The sequence below is a fragment of the Bemisia tabaci genome, chromosome 7 (genome assembly GCF_918797505.1).
Source record: "Bemisia tabaci chromosome 7, PGI_BMITA_v3".
Classification (NCBI taxonomy): Eukaryota; Metazoa; Arthropoda; class Insecta; order Hemiptera; family Aleyrodidae; genus Bemisia; species Bemisia tabaci.
Window position 1 is genome coordinate 36,070,252 of NC_092799.1, and position 12,392 is coordinate 36,082,643.

Consider the following 12,392-nt stretch of genomic DNA (forward strand, 5'->3'; position numbering starts at 1 on the left):
GATAAACAGGGGAATTGGACGGAATGAAATTTAACGAAATTTCAAAATTAATTTGATTAAATCACTTTTTGCTATGAGGCACAAGGAAAGACGTCTCGTCTAACTGCTGTCTCGGATTTGTCCAGCAAAATCCGCGGTTGGAAACACTGTGCGCCAGTGCGCGCCGCTCTCTCAGCCAACGGTACAGGTGCTGCCCCCTACACAGCGCTCAAGGAACCAGCGAACCTCGTATCACAGCTTAGCTAGCGCCTCGGTTCATTACGAGCCGGGTTGAGCCTGACAGACGATAAAATCAATTGAATCAGTCGAATATCTATTCATGCCGTGATTGCAAGGGATTATCTAGTTAATTACGATAGTGACGTGTAATAAGACTAGTGATTGTGAAACGAGACTGTTGAATTGCCTCTTTTTCGACCTGCGCCGTCACGGAGCCTCCTTAGCTCAGTGGCAGAGCACTGGTCTCGTAAACCAGGGGTCGTGAGTTCAAACCTCACAGGAGGCACGGAAAATTTATGCACGCGCTTATCAAAAATTGCATTTTTCAGTTCTTCCGCGTTACTCAAATAGCCGTATTTCATGACGTAAGGAAATTTTACAGCTGGTTGAGCTAAATTTACGACAATAAGTAATGGGGATTAGACGTCAATCGATCGACCAATTTATTATTGACGATTTCAAATGGTGGCACATTAATGACTGGCATTCAATCATATTTCAAAGGCACGCAGAATTATTTGCGACGAAACCCGTCTATTTTCCTTACCTGGTGCAAAGTGGGGAATATTACGTCAAGCTCCTGTATGAAATATCTCCAAAATTAGAAATAATCATTTTATCGCGGGACTGTCAAAGGGTTAGCTGTATATATTGATTGAATAGACCTATTTTAAACCTGCAAAATTATCCGTAGAGAAAAAAGGTCGTATGAATTGATGATGAAACCAGAGGATCAGCCTTGTCAATTGTTTTCCTATCTTTCAACTCGAGAATAAAAAAAAGGCTTCCAAAAAAATTATCTTCCGTAAAGATTGATCTCTTTCCCCGTGGATAGTCACCATTAAACTAAGTAAATATCGCACTCAGGTCGTAAAAACAATTTAGTATACTTATTTAGAAGCGAGCAGACCGATGGGTACCAGAGAGGTACGTCCAGTTCTTCAAAATTGCTCGAATGCGAATTGAATGGGAGCATAGGGCCAGGCCAGCTGTACCGCGCTCGCGGAACTAAAACGCCTTCATTTTTTTGCTTATGCAACATGGACACCCATTGAGTACGAATAGTTGTATCCATTCCTTGCCGTCAACGCGATCTGATTACGAGGCTTAAAAACTGCGTGGCTCAGAAATTGCAGCGTTTCAAGATTTTCAGGTTTTCCTGTTGATTGAAAAGAGATCAAATCAAAAGTATGCCTTAAAATAGTCCCTCAGTTTTCCCTCAGCAAGCCATGGAAAATTTCAAGTCACATGTCCGATTTTTTTCTTCCGTCTAAAACAATTTAAGTGTGCAGCAATTTTAAAACGTTGCTATAGCGTTCGGTTGTCTCGGTTGTCTTGTTTCCCCTGGAAAAAGACTCGATAAGAACTGAAATACCAATTAGTAAAACAGTGATAGGTATTTTGCGCACAGCATTTATGTAACTTGTTCCAAAGCATGTTCAAAATACTCACATGTTTCCTCGTGGAGGGTCTCTAGACTCCATCCTGCGAGTTACCAAATGTTTCAAAAATATTTTCGGAAAAACTTAGGTTTATTTTCTTTCTTTCTTTTTTTCATAAAAAAAATTTGTTTTAAAAATATTTTAATTGGGTTATTGTAAAATATTTTGAAAATATCCCTGCCATTCCTATGTTTCAAATTTTTGGTGAAAAATCTCGTCAAACCATATTTTCGAATTTTTTCCGTATTGATGAGATAATCGGTGAAATCTTGAAATATCTTCATAATATTTCGTTCTCTCTGCGGCTAAGGACCTATTTTTGCACATAATAGGTCTTTTTCTTTCCCCGAGAAAAAATTACTTAAATTTCAACAGAATTATAGTAAATTCTATCATGAGTCTACTTGATTTTTGACCCAGTGATACTAGGGTAAGGAAATCATACATCCGACAGCATTTACCATACTTTTGGTGAATCCGGTTAGTGCTATAACGATTGGTGATAACTCTGCCGTGCTAAGGAGGAACGACGCAAGAGCCTTCAGGCGTTGCCAAATTTCCTTTGATAAAAAATGAATTTCATGGTAAATTTTCGAATAGTTTCCTCCCAATTTTCAGATAATTTAGTTCACAATTTCACCTGAAGTCCCTGAAAATTTCAAGGGAAAATATTCATTACGTTCCTAAAAAATACACATTTTATCGGAGGAAAGTTGGCAACTCTCAAATGTTCATACGGCGTTCTTCCTTAGCACGGTAGAACTATACTCATATATGACTGTACACTGGGGAAAAAAAAAAAAAAAAAAAAAAAAAAACACATTGGATCTGGAGTCGAGACTCTTGAAAACATTGACAAGAAAAAGGACTCTTGATTCAATCAGAATTAAGCTTAAATCAAAAGGAAATCCGCTGAAATTAAGAGGCTTGATTCTTAATTGAAGCAAAAATTCGATCGAATCAAGAGTACTTTTTCTTGTCGATGTTTTTGAGAGTCTGGACTGTAGATTCAATTTTTTTTTTTTTTTTTTTTTTTTTTTTTTTTTTTTTCCATTGTACCGCAAACCATGCTTTTTCTTACGGCGGCAGCACAGGGAGGCTCCGGCAGGACGAACCCAGAAATCCCTCACGTGCCTTCATCTGTTGAGCGACTCTGTCCCTGACCCTGAACACAGGCTGCGGTGGAAGAATGAAGGGTGGATGGGGTGAAATTGCATCAGCTGTTTCGTAATGACCCGGCGCCGACGGGGCTCAGCCCAGCCACCGTCTTTGTGACAACCCCATGAGCTTCGACAATGGAATCAGCTGAGAAGATAATCTGAAGGGAAGAAGAGGAGAGACGAGTCGCCCACCCCACGGGACCTGGGGAGGCGGGCAAGCGGGCCGCGGAGGGAAGAACGGTTTCGTAAGATTCAGAATGGCACAGATCTCGAGCCCCTGAAGGGCTTTTACTATGCCCACCGTAAGCAGACGTACCTACGCACACGCTTCATACTCACGGTCTCGTAGCGTAGCCTCCCTTCTTGGATCATCTATCGGCCGCGTTGCCGTATTGATTCGCCCAGGAACTATGATTTCTGAAATTTAGTACCTAATTTTTACAAATTGCATTTTTTAAATGCATCCAGGGTGTCTAGTCTACTAGAACAGGCTGGTCAAAAATTAATACTTTTACAATACTTTTTCAGTACAGTCTCAAGAAATGCAGTACCTCCTCTGACAGAAAAATTCCGTACTTTTTCAGTCCCTCCATTTATCAAGAGAGAGAATTAATTAATTTTGGTAGACACTACTTCGTATAAGGCATGGGTAGAGGGTCCTAGGAATTAACTTTTGGAAATATTAAGCGAATTAAAAAAAAAAATCTGGAAAAAATTCACGAGTCACCCTCTATAAGCGAATTTTTTCAGTTGATTTATTAATGGTTCATTCATTCATCTCCTTATTTTTGCAAATTGTAGCTGTGCGTCAATGAAAAGAATAATAAAAAAAGCATGATTTCTTTACACGTTACATGACGTGCAACTGTGCGGTTGCTTGCTAGAAATTTTTATTGATCGTTCTTTGTTCTTTCATTGAGACCTCTTTATGCCTAAAAAATTAAGTTTACCACGCAGTAGAACTATAGGTACCGTAAAAAATTGAAAAAATTGACAACGGTGACGAAAATGACCTTCAGCCCCGACTTGAGAATTAGGCAAGAGATGGGATGCAGAAGAAAAGCGAGATTTCTTCCCCTTGGAAAGAGCGGGCCCTGCTCGGCTAGGGTATAACAGGGGCATCCCTCGGCCCGAAGAAAGGGCGGAGGGAGAAAGCATGATGCAAGCCCTTTGTACATATGATCTTTGTAGGGCTGAGGGCCCCCATGTGAATGGACTCAGTGCTTACCTCAAACTCCCTCTTCGATCATTGACGTCGCCCCTGGAGGGAACACACGTGCAAGGGATGTCCTTGCGCAAGGAGCCCTGTTTTCTGAGGGGAGGAGGAGGGGGGTCGCCGACTTGATGGACGAGGATGGAGTTCGAGAGAACTGGAAAGGGGCGCATGGAAAGAGAGAACTCAGCGCGAAGGGATTGCCTAAGACTTCCTGTGTTCAACATTCATTGTAATACATCATCGGTGGAAGAAGAGGATAGGGGGAAGCGGGGGGTCAGTTCTCCCTTCTTTCATTGATCCTCACGCATACATTATGATGACTTTTTTCACGTAAATAATGACTACTTATCGTAAAGAGAACAGTGGCGTGGCGTGCTTTGCGATGTATCGATTGTTATGTCATTTAAACCTATGGAAAAAGATCGATAGACAGCAGGGTGTTCGTAGCGAACACCTTAATAATCGATTCTTTACCATAGGTTTAAATGACATAACAATCGATACATCGCAATTCACGCCACGCCACTGAAGAGGATATGTATATCAACCTAAATATCGATGTTGAGATAATGACGAAAATCGATCGCGGAACTAAAATTTTTAAAAATGCCGCAAATCGGACACTAATAAGAAAAATGATACTTGTACTCGGATGATAGAAATCTAATGACCGGTATTCCAAATTTTCGACACTACTTTTCACGTGGCTGGAAAATGTAGCCCAGTAGGAAATTAGCATTAACGTACGAAAGGGGGGGGGGGGGGTCTGGGCCTCCAGAATTGAAAATAGTATCAGATGCTTCTCCCAGAAATTCTGGATGGTAGGAAAAAACCTTCGTCGAGGATGATGATCTATTTTGATATGGAGTCTTAGAAAACACCACGTTCATTTAGTTAGTACCTACTAAAATTTTCATCATGGAAGCCTCAAAACGCGTCCAAATACAGTTAAAATTTCAAAAATTTTCCAGGGGAGGCACTTGAACACCCTCTAGACTGGGGAATATGGAGTACCCCCCCCCCCTCCCAGACATCACAGTGGTGAGGGGGGGGGGGGGGCAGGCACCTCCTAGCAAAATGACCACGTACGCCTATGGTTATTAGATTTCCTGGGGATCATATGAAATCAGGAATCAAGTGATCACTACTACTATGAGTAAAAAATGCAAAGTAAAGTAAAAAAAATATATTTAATTTTACTTATTGTCCTTGAAGCTGACGAACTGAAATGAGTCTCTCTTGAGAAATAATAGTTTAACCGGAATGGCGCAATCTCCCCTTTTCGCATTCGACCCCTCAAGCCTAAAAATACACAGGCGTGTGAGGAGGGACAATCGGATGAAACCACCCTCTACTAGACTATACCTATTGCTTAATTGGACTATATTTTGCAATAAGGAACTATAATTTCTGACTCAGTGTGATAACAACGTTTGTGCCATTAGTTTCCTTGTAGACATGTATTTTTACGGATGATGCCAGAAATTGTAGTTCCTAATTGCAAAATGGAGCCCAATTGAATCGGCAACTGCGAAAACGTCCGATGTCCAAAAAACCAACTTTTGGTAGACCGCAAAATACTGTGGTTACGTGAACGTGTTCTGACGAAAATAATAAAGAAAGGGCGTGAGGTTTTGGGATACCACTATATTAACTCGAAGGATGCAATTTTGCATACTTCGTAAATTGAAGGCGAAATGTTCTTGCCAGTTATGAAATAATCCAGAGTGAATCTACGTGATTTCACTTGCGCCTATTGCTTTTACATACTTCATAAAGAAAGGGAAGTTGGTCCGAAGAAGAGATAAAAATATATTTTAGGAAGCCATTAATACTTCTGGCTAAGATAGAAGTGATAGAGAAGAAAAATGTACTTTTTTCTTTACCGTAGATTTTTTCAAGGATCAACAATTCAACACCACCGTGTAAACCGTTTAAATACTTTGAGAGCCAAGGCTCTAAAATATTCCGTAGGTAATCGTCCTGTCGCTGGGTTTGAGATAAAGAACGAGCACAAACCTCAATTGAAGACACCGCACCAAGAACAGCCTATAACTGGAAACCGCGTTTTGAGAAAAACGCATTTAAAGTTTTGTTTATGATGTACTGCGCAGACTTTTCTATGCAGGTACCCTGTTTTGGTGTTTTTGGGTGACCTAACCCTTCTATTGAAGGATCTCGGGTAGATTTTGCGATACATTTTGGGTTTATACTCTCATATATTTAATTTAAAAAAGCAGTTTATAGGCCATTATTACGCCCAACAGTCATTTTGGTGGCAATATAAAGTATAAATCATTTTAATCACTTATGATTAACGCAAAATGAAAGAATATCGATAGTGAGTAAAGAAAGGGGTAGCAAGCACCTTATGGGTCCGTTTATAGGTCGTTCTTGCACCCATCGATCCAGAGGCCTGACTTAACTCGGAAAGAAAAAGTTTTTCGACCTCGAGCCGTTACCTATTTATATTCTATCGCTACCACAGCATAGTCCAGGGTACGTAGAATCCGAAAAGCAGATGGGCGTAATAACGACCTATACGCCTATAGGCTGTTCTTGGTGCGGTGTCCTCAATTGTAATCTTCCGTCACATTCTTACGGCGCAATGATACAACTATTTGAACTCTCCGGAATGCGTGAGGTATCACGCCGCATTTGAAGGCGTTTTCAAGACAGCCAAGTTCCGATACCCGGATTATCGTTTTGAATAGTTCATATTCTTTTGTTTTGTTCCGTACCATTTGTTTGTTTTCAATCCTCCTGTAAAAACTACTCATCTGCTGAATACAATTCTATCTGGAGCGCACTTCAGCTATGCATTCACCACTGCAAAAATGTCAAAGGAAATCGACAAGCCCAGCGTGCATGGAGGCTACCTATTTCCATTTTAATCTTCCGTCGCATTCCTAAGGCGCAATGATACAACTATTTGAACTCTCCGGAATGCGTGAGGTATCACGCCACATTTGAAGGCGTTTTCAAAACAGCCAAGTTCCGATACCCGGATTATCGTTTTGCATAGTTCATATTCTTTTGTTATATTCCGTACCACTTGCTTCTTTTTAATCCTCGTATAAAAACCACCCATTTGCTAAATACAATTCTAGCTGGAGCGCACTTCAGCTATGCATTCACCACTGCAAAAATGTCAAAGGAAATCGACAAGCCCAGCGTGTATGGAGGCTATTTCAATAATTGTAATCTTCCGTCACATTCTGACGGCGCAACGATACAACTATTTGAACTCTCCGGAATGCGTGAGGTATCACGCCGCATTTGAAGGCGTTTTCAAAACAGCCAAGTTCCGATACCCGGATTGTCGTTTTGCAAAGTTCTTATTATTATGTTTTATTTCCTACCATTTGTTTGTTTTCAATCTTCCTATAAAAACTTCTCATTTGCTGAATACACTTCTGGCTGGAGCGCATTTTAGCTATGCATTCACGACTACTAAAATGTCAAAGGAAATCGACAAGACTAGCGTATATGAAGGCTATTTCAATTGTAATCTGCCGTCGCATTTCTAAAGCGCAATGATACAACTATTTGAACTCTCCGAAATGCGTGAGGTATCACGTAAAAATATGGCAAACGTCACATACAATAAATTGTTTCAAAATGATAGAATAGACATTTTTATCATCGTGAAATCTACTTAAATTACAAAATTAGGGGAATTTGCACTTTTGAAATCATTTCAATTTATTATGTTGCATTTTTGGAAAAAATATTTTCAACCTATATCTCTATACCTACTACGGCGGTAAGGTTGGCAACAAATGGTGCAAGTGATAAAGCGTCATAAGTTAGCGATAGATCCCCTCTCATCCAGCGTCACCACGCTCTCTCTGGATCCTCTTGGTCCTCATGGTGCCTAGTGTCCGTCCGTCGTATTCTCTCTCTGAAAAGCACTCTACAGCTACGCGATTTCGCTGCCTGATGGGCCAGTCCTTCCGATCAGTTACGTCCAATACGCAAGCCGGAAGCGCAAGAATAGCGTCGCTGAGGACGGCTGCACGGATCCAGGTGACGAAGATAAGGATCTCGCTCAAAGAAGGGAGAGAGGAGCAACAGCTAAGGAATAATAGAGACCGCCGGGCCAAAAAAGAAAAAAAAAAATAGAAAAGAAGAAAAAACAGGGGCAGGAATTACGGGGAACTGTTGACGGAGAAATTGTGACGTCATGCTTGCGCGGCATCTGGTGTTAACATCAGTTGCGCGTCCTGCCGCTTGCGGGATCTGCAAGGTCGCGTCAGACCTTTCTTCCCTTTCTTCCTTTTCCTCGTGAAGAGGGTAACGGACAAAGGCCCGGATTTGAATACAATCCCTTTCTTATCTTCCCGGTTCCTGAGTCTCTACGCCTTCTCCTACCCTCGGGCTACCCTCGGCAAAGGAGAGTATGGAGTGATAAACACCCCCCTCCCCCCCCCCCCCACGCTCTTCTTCCGCGGGACCCGATCCATTGAATATCTCATTGGGTATTAATTCGATGATTCGCGGGGTGAAGTTTGTTTTTACCCTGTCTCTGACTGCATCCTCCCTGAAGAAATACCGTTTTTATCAAAGAATTTAATTCAACTAATGAGATTTATAACTACACTGAGAGGTTTGGAAAACAACTCAAGCATGAGAAATAGTTTGAGACTCAAACAGCACGGGTTGCGATAAAGTGCAATTATTGCATGGTAAAATTGTTGCTGCCGATTCATTGCAAAGAAATTGAATTAAGTTGCAATTTCTTTTTGCATTGCGATTTGCCTACCTTTCTCACCCTCTTTGCATTGTGCTAATTGGAGACTAGATATTTACTCAAGGCTGATGTTAAAAATTCGACTCTATCACATTTAAATACATTGTAATTTCGTTCAGTAGAGGAAGTATCATAAAATATCGTAAAATTATCGACTTGCAGAGTAGTAATTGCTAATTTTTCTTAGAGAAAAATTTTCGCACATAATAGCCATTCTTGGGGTTCGACTGTTGAAACATAATGATTCCTCTCGATAATTTTCCTTCAATTTTGTAGGTAGGCAATTCTCCACGCTGTAAACTGAACTGTTTTCCTCCAGTGACGCAATCGGGATGTGTCTTTATTTCAAGTATACCTCAGTAAAGTAAGTCTCAAGTGGTGAGACATCAAGAAAAAAAAAGAAGAAAATAATAGACAAAGAAAAGTAGAAAAGAAATGTTAGGATTATTTAGATCAGAAAGTAGAAAGGAGAAAGTAAGTTTTCAAAAAAAGAAGACAAAAAGATACATTATCTATGCTACTTTCCCGAGAAATGTTATTAATTTTAATTTTTTTCCGTGAGGACTATGCGGGTCGAGGAGTGAGGGATTTTTGCATTTCGGCTTACTTAACGAGCAGAAATTCAAAATTGAATTTCATGTCATTTCTTTAGGCAGAGGAAGTATCATAAAATTTCGTAAAATTATCCTGGGGTTCCTTGTAAACCGCAACAAATAAACAGAAACAATTTTCAACAAGAACCATCAAAAAGCGATTTCAAAATTTCAATAGAAAAATTTTTCCCTTTTCAAAACGTTCAATGAACTCCTGCGAGTCTATTAAACAATTTTCGGGGGAAAAAAAATGAGGATAATTTCAGAGAATTATGCGAAATCTTTTGAAATTTTAGTTAACAGAATTTAAAGAAACGTTGCATCTCTGCGAACGAGTGATGGCATGAAGGCAGGAGGGGGGAGAAAATGAACTAGGTAAGTATCCTCTTAAGTATAAAATCCTATCATCTCGATAGTAAAAACGAGGTTTCAAGGATGAAGGGAGAGCCTGGAAATATATTCCGTCACTCTCCATGTAATTAGCAAAATGTATGGAAGAGGGAGATGAAAACCGCCTACTGAAATTCACGGTAAATTTGGCAGCGAGGTATTCACTTCTAGCGCTAAAAAATCAACAAACGTGGCAACACTGAGAGCTGCCTTAAATGGCTCGATTTCGCGGCTCTACCTCACCGGCCGAAATAGCTCAGTTGGGAGAGCGTTAGACTGAAGATCTAAATGTCCCTGGTTCGATCCCGGGTTTCGGCAGAGGAAAATTTTAACGGCTCTTGGGTAGAACGAGCTCCGGGACTCTCAAGAAGCCTCGGTCGTATTTCTCGGGACCATCGGCTTTGATGAGGTCGTGGACGTTATACGATGTCGATGGCTGCTGAATAATTATTTTTGGGCCCTCAGGGGAGAAATCGAAACGTCATGTTTCTGTTCGATGGGGAAGTTATGGGGAAGTTACAGGGAATTAACAGGGGCTGTCCACGCAGCCTGTAAAAATTCACCGAGAACACCGAAATTCAACTCATGATAATTTTTTTTTAATTCAAAATTGCATTTCCACAATTTTTAGACGTTTTATGCGCTCTCAAGACTTATAAAAAATTTCATGAAATTTTTCCACTGGTGTAAAACAAAGAAAAGACAGTGAAACTCAAGAGGTGCAAAATTTCATGGAACTTTATAAAATGAAATTTCTTGGTATTTTATGACATTAATGAAAATTCCTGTAATGAACTATCAGTATGCCATAAAGTGCAAAAAATTGGTAAAATCTGAATTTAGATATTTTAGGGAAAAAATAAGAGTCACATATCTAAGTTCCGTATTAAATTCTCGGCTAATTATTGCGGGCTACATAAGCAACCGCTGAAAAATTATTGAACTTTCTTGGAAAATGAATTTCCTTTTCTTGAGAGATGAAATTTTATTTTTAGTCTCTGAGTCTAAAACTGAGAACTCATATCTCCTACGATGATGTTGCAAGCCTCATGTCATTCTTTATTTTTTGAGTGGAAAAATACTCAACGTCATTTCTCAAAAACTTTCCAGATTTTTTTTCCTTGTGTGAGGAGTAAATGTATGAAAACTTCGAGTAATATCGTTGATTTGTTCTCCTTCAATGAAATGAAACAAGGGTAGAGATTCTGAAACACTGCAAACGAGATACTTGTCCCTACAGTTTCACCATTGGTGCATTTTACGACATACAAGGTTATTGAACTGGGCCAATAGATCGAAAAGAATTTAACAAGGGTAAAATTATCACTTCTAGGGACGGAGGTCAAATGAGGGGCTTGGAGGATAAGGCGCAGAATAAGTGCAGTTTTTGCTATTTCAAGAAAAATGTGTTTAAAGTTTCAAAATTACCTGCCTTATGGCAGGAGAAAGTTTAAACTCACTTTTTGATGCTTGGAAGTTGGATTTTACATGTGAATTTTTCACAGAATATACTTTCAAACTAGTTTCAGTTGAGTTCGTGGATATCACAATTTTTTAAAAAAATGCAATTATGCGCCTTGTCCTCCAGGCCCCTCGAATATGGGTATGCAATAATTGGCTTAAAAAGTGGTGATTTTTTGTAAAATCACACAATACACGAGTTTTTTTAATCTAGAACTTTGCAGCTCAAGGTTAATTGCGATGGTGCAAAAATATCAAAATGAATCTGAATGGTCAGAACCAGTCAAGGGAGCCTCAGAAAGACTCGAGACCAATAGCATTCGATTCCTCATGCTAAATTCGGAAGTAATTTTGACTTTCATTTTTTTTTTAAATTTAGCATTTTAAGAATCAATTTGTCAAAGAAAGATTATAATTACATAGCCGTTCAGATTAACATTGATCATTTCAGACTTCCAATTTTTGGAACAACCGAAAAGAAAACAGGTCAAATTGGCCTTTGAAAACCAATTTTCTTCCAGAAAACTTTTGAAATTGGATTTTACAGAGGGAGCCTGTAAAAAAAGGGCCTGCTTGTGCCCTTTTTTGGGGAGCTCAGGGATTTTGTCCATGTAAGGCTCGTTCATGAAATCTTGTGATGAGAGATCCTTCAGTGAAAGTTTCAGGTTGAACTCAAGGCTCGTTTTGGCAATACAGCTTGCTAAGTTCAATTTTTACCATTAATAAATGCTAATACTTATTTTGAAGTCCTCTGTTGAAAATGACGTTTTTTGTTGATCCCTCAATATTTATGAAGGTACAGTATCATCAGTTGATGTTTTAGGGATTATTTATTTCTGGCTAGATATGCAGCACTAAGAAGCTATGACTAAAAATGTTTAACATACCGAGAATAACACCAGTTTTTTACAGGAACCCATTCTTTCTCCTCTCGAATATCACATTGATTTATCTATTTGGAGCAATTTCCTACACCTCTGCTCACTGTGCATATTTCATCATCGAATTCATCGATCTACAAGATGTTTCACTTAGGCTAGCGAGAACAAACCTGCAGATGAAAAAAGGTCTAAGGCTAGAGTTACGATGACAATTGATGCTTTGGTGTGGAAAAAATAATGACGTTTTCACAAAATTTTGCTCCAAGGTAAAAAAAAA

General features: G+C 39.5%; 2 non-coding genes across 2 annotated transcripts; both read left to right on the forward strand.

Annotated features, from left to right (window-relative positions):
- The first annotated feature begins 433 nt into the window (after nucleotides 1–433).
- On the forward strand, nucleotides 434–505 carry TRNAT-CGU (transfer RNA threonine (anticodon CGU)). Its single transcript has one exon. It is a non-coding gene; the product is annotated as a tRNA-Thr (tRNA).
- A 9,513-nt stretch (nucleotides 506–10,018) lies between these two features.
- Nucleotides 10,019–10,091, forward strand: TRNAF-GAA (transfer RNA phenylalanine (anticodon GAA)). The gene has a single exon. It is a non-coding gene; the product is annotated as a tRNA-Phe (tRNA).
- Nucleotides 10,092–12,392: the final 2,301 nt, after the last annotated feature.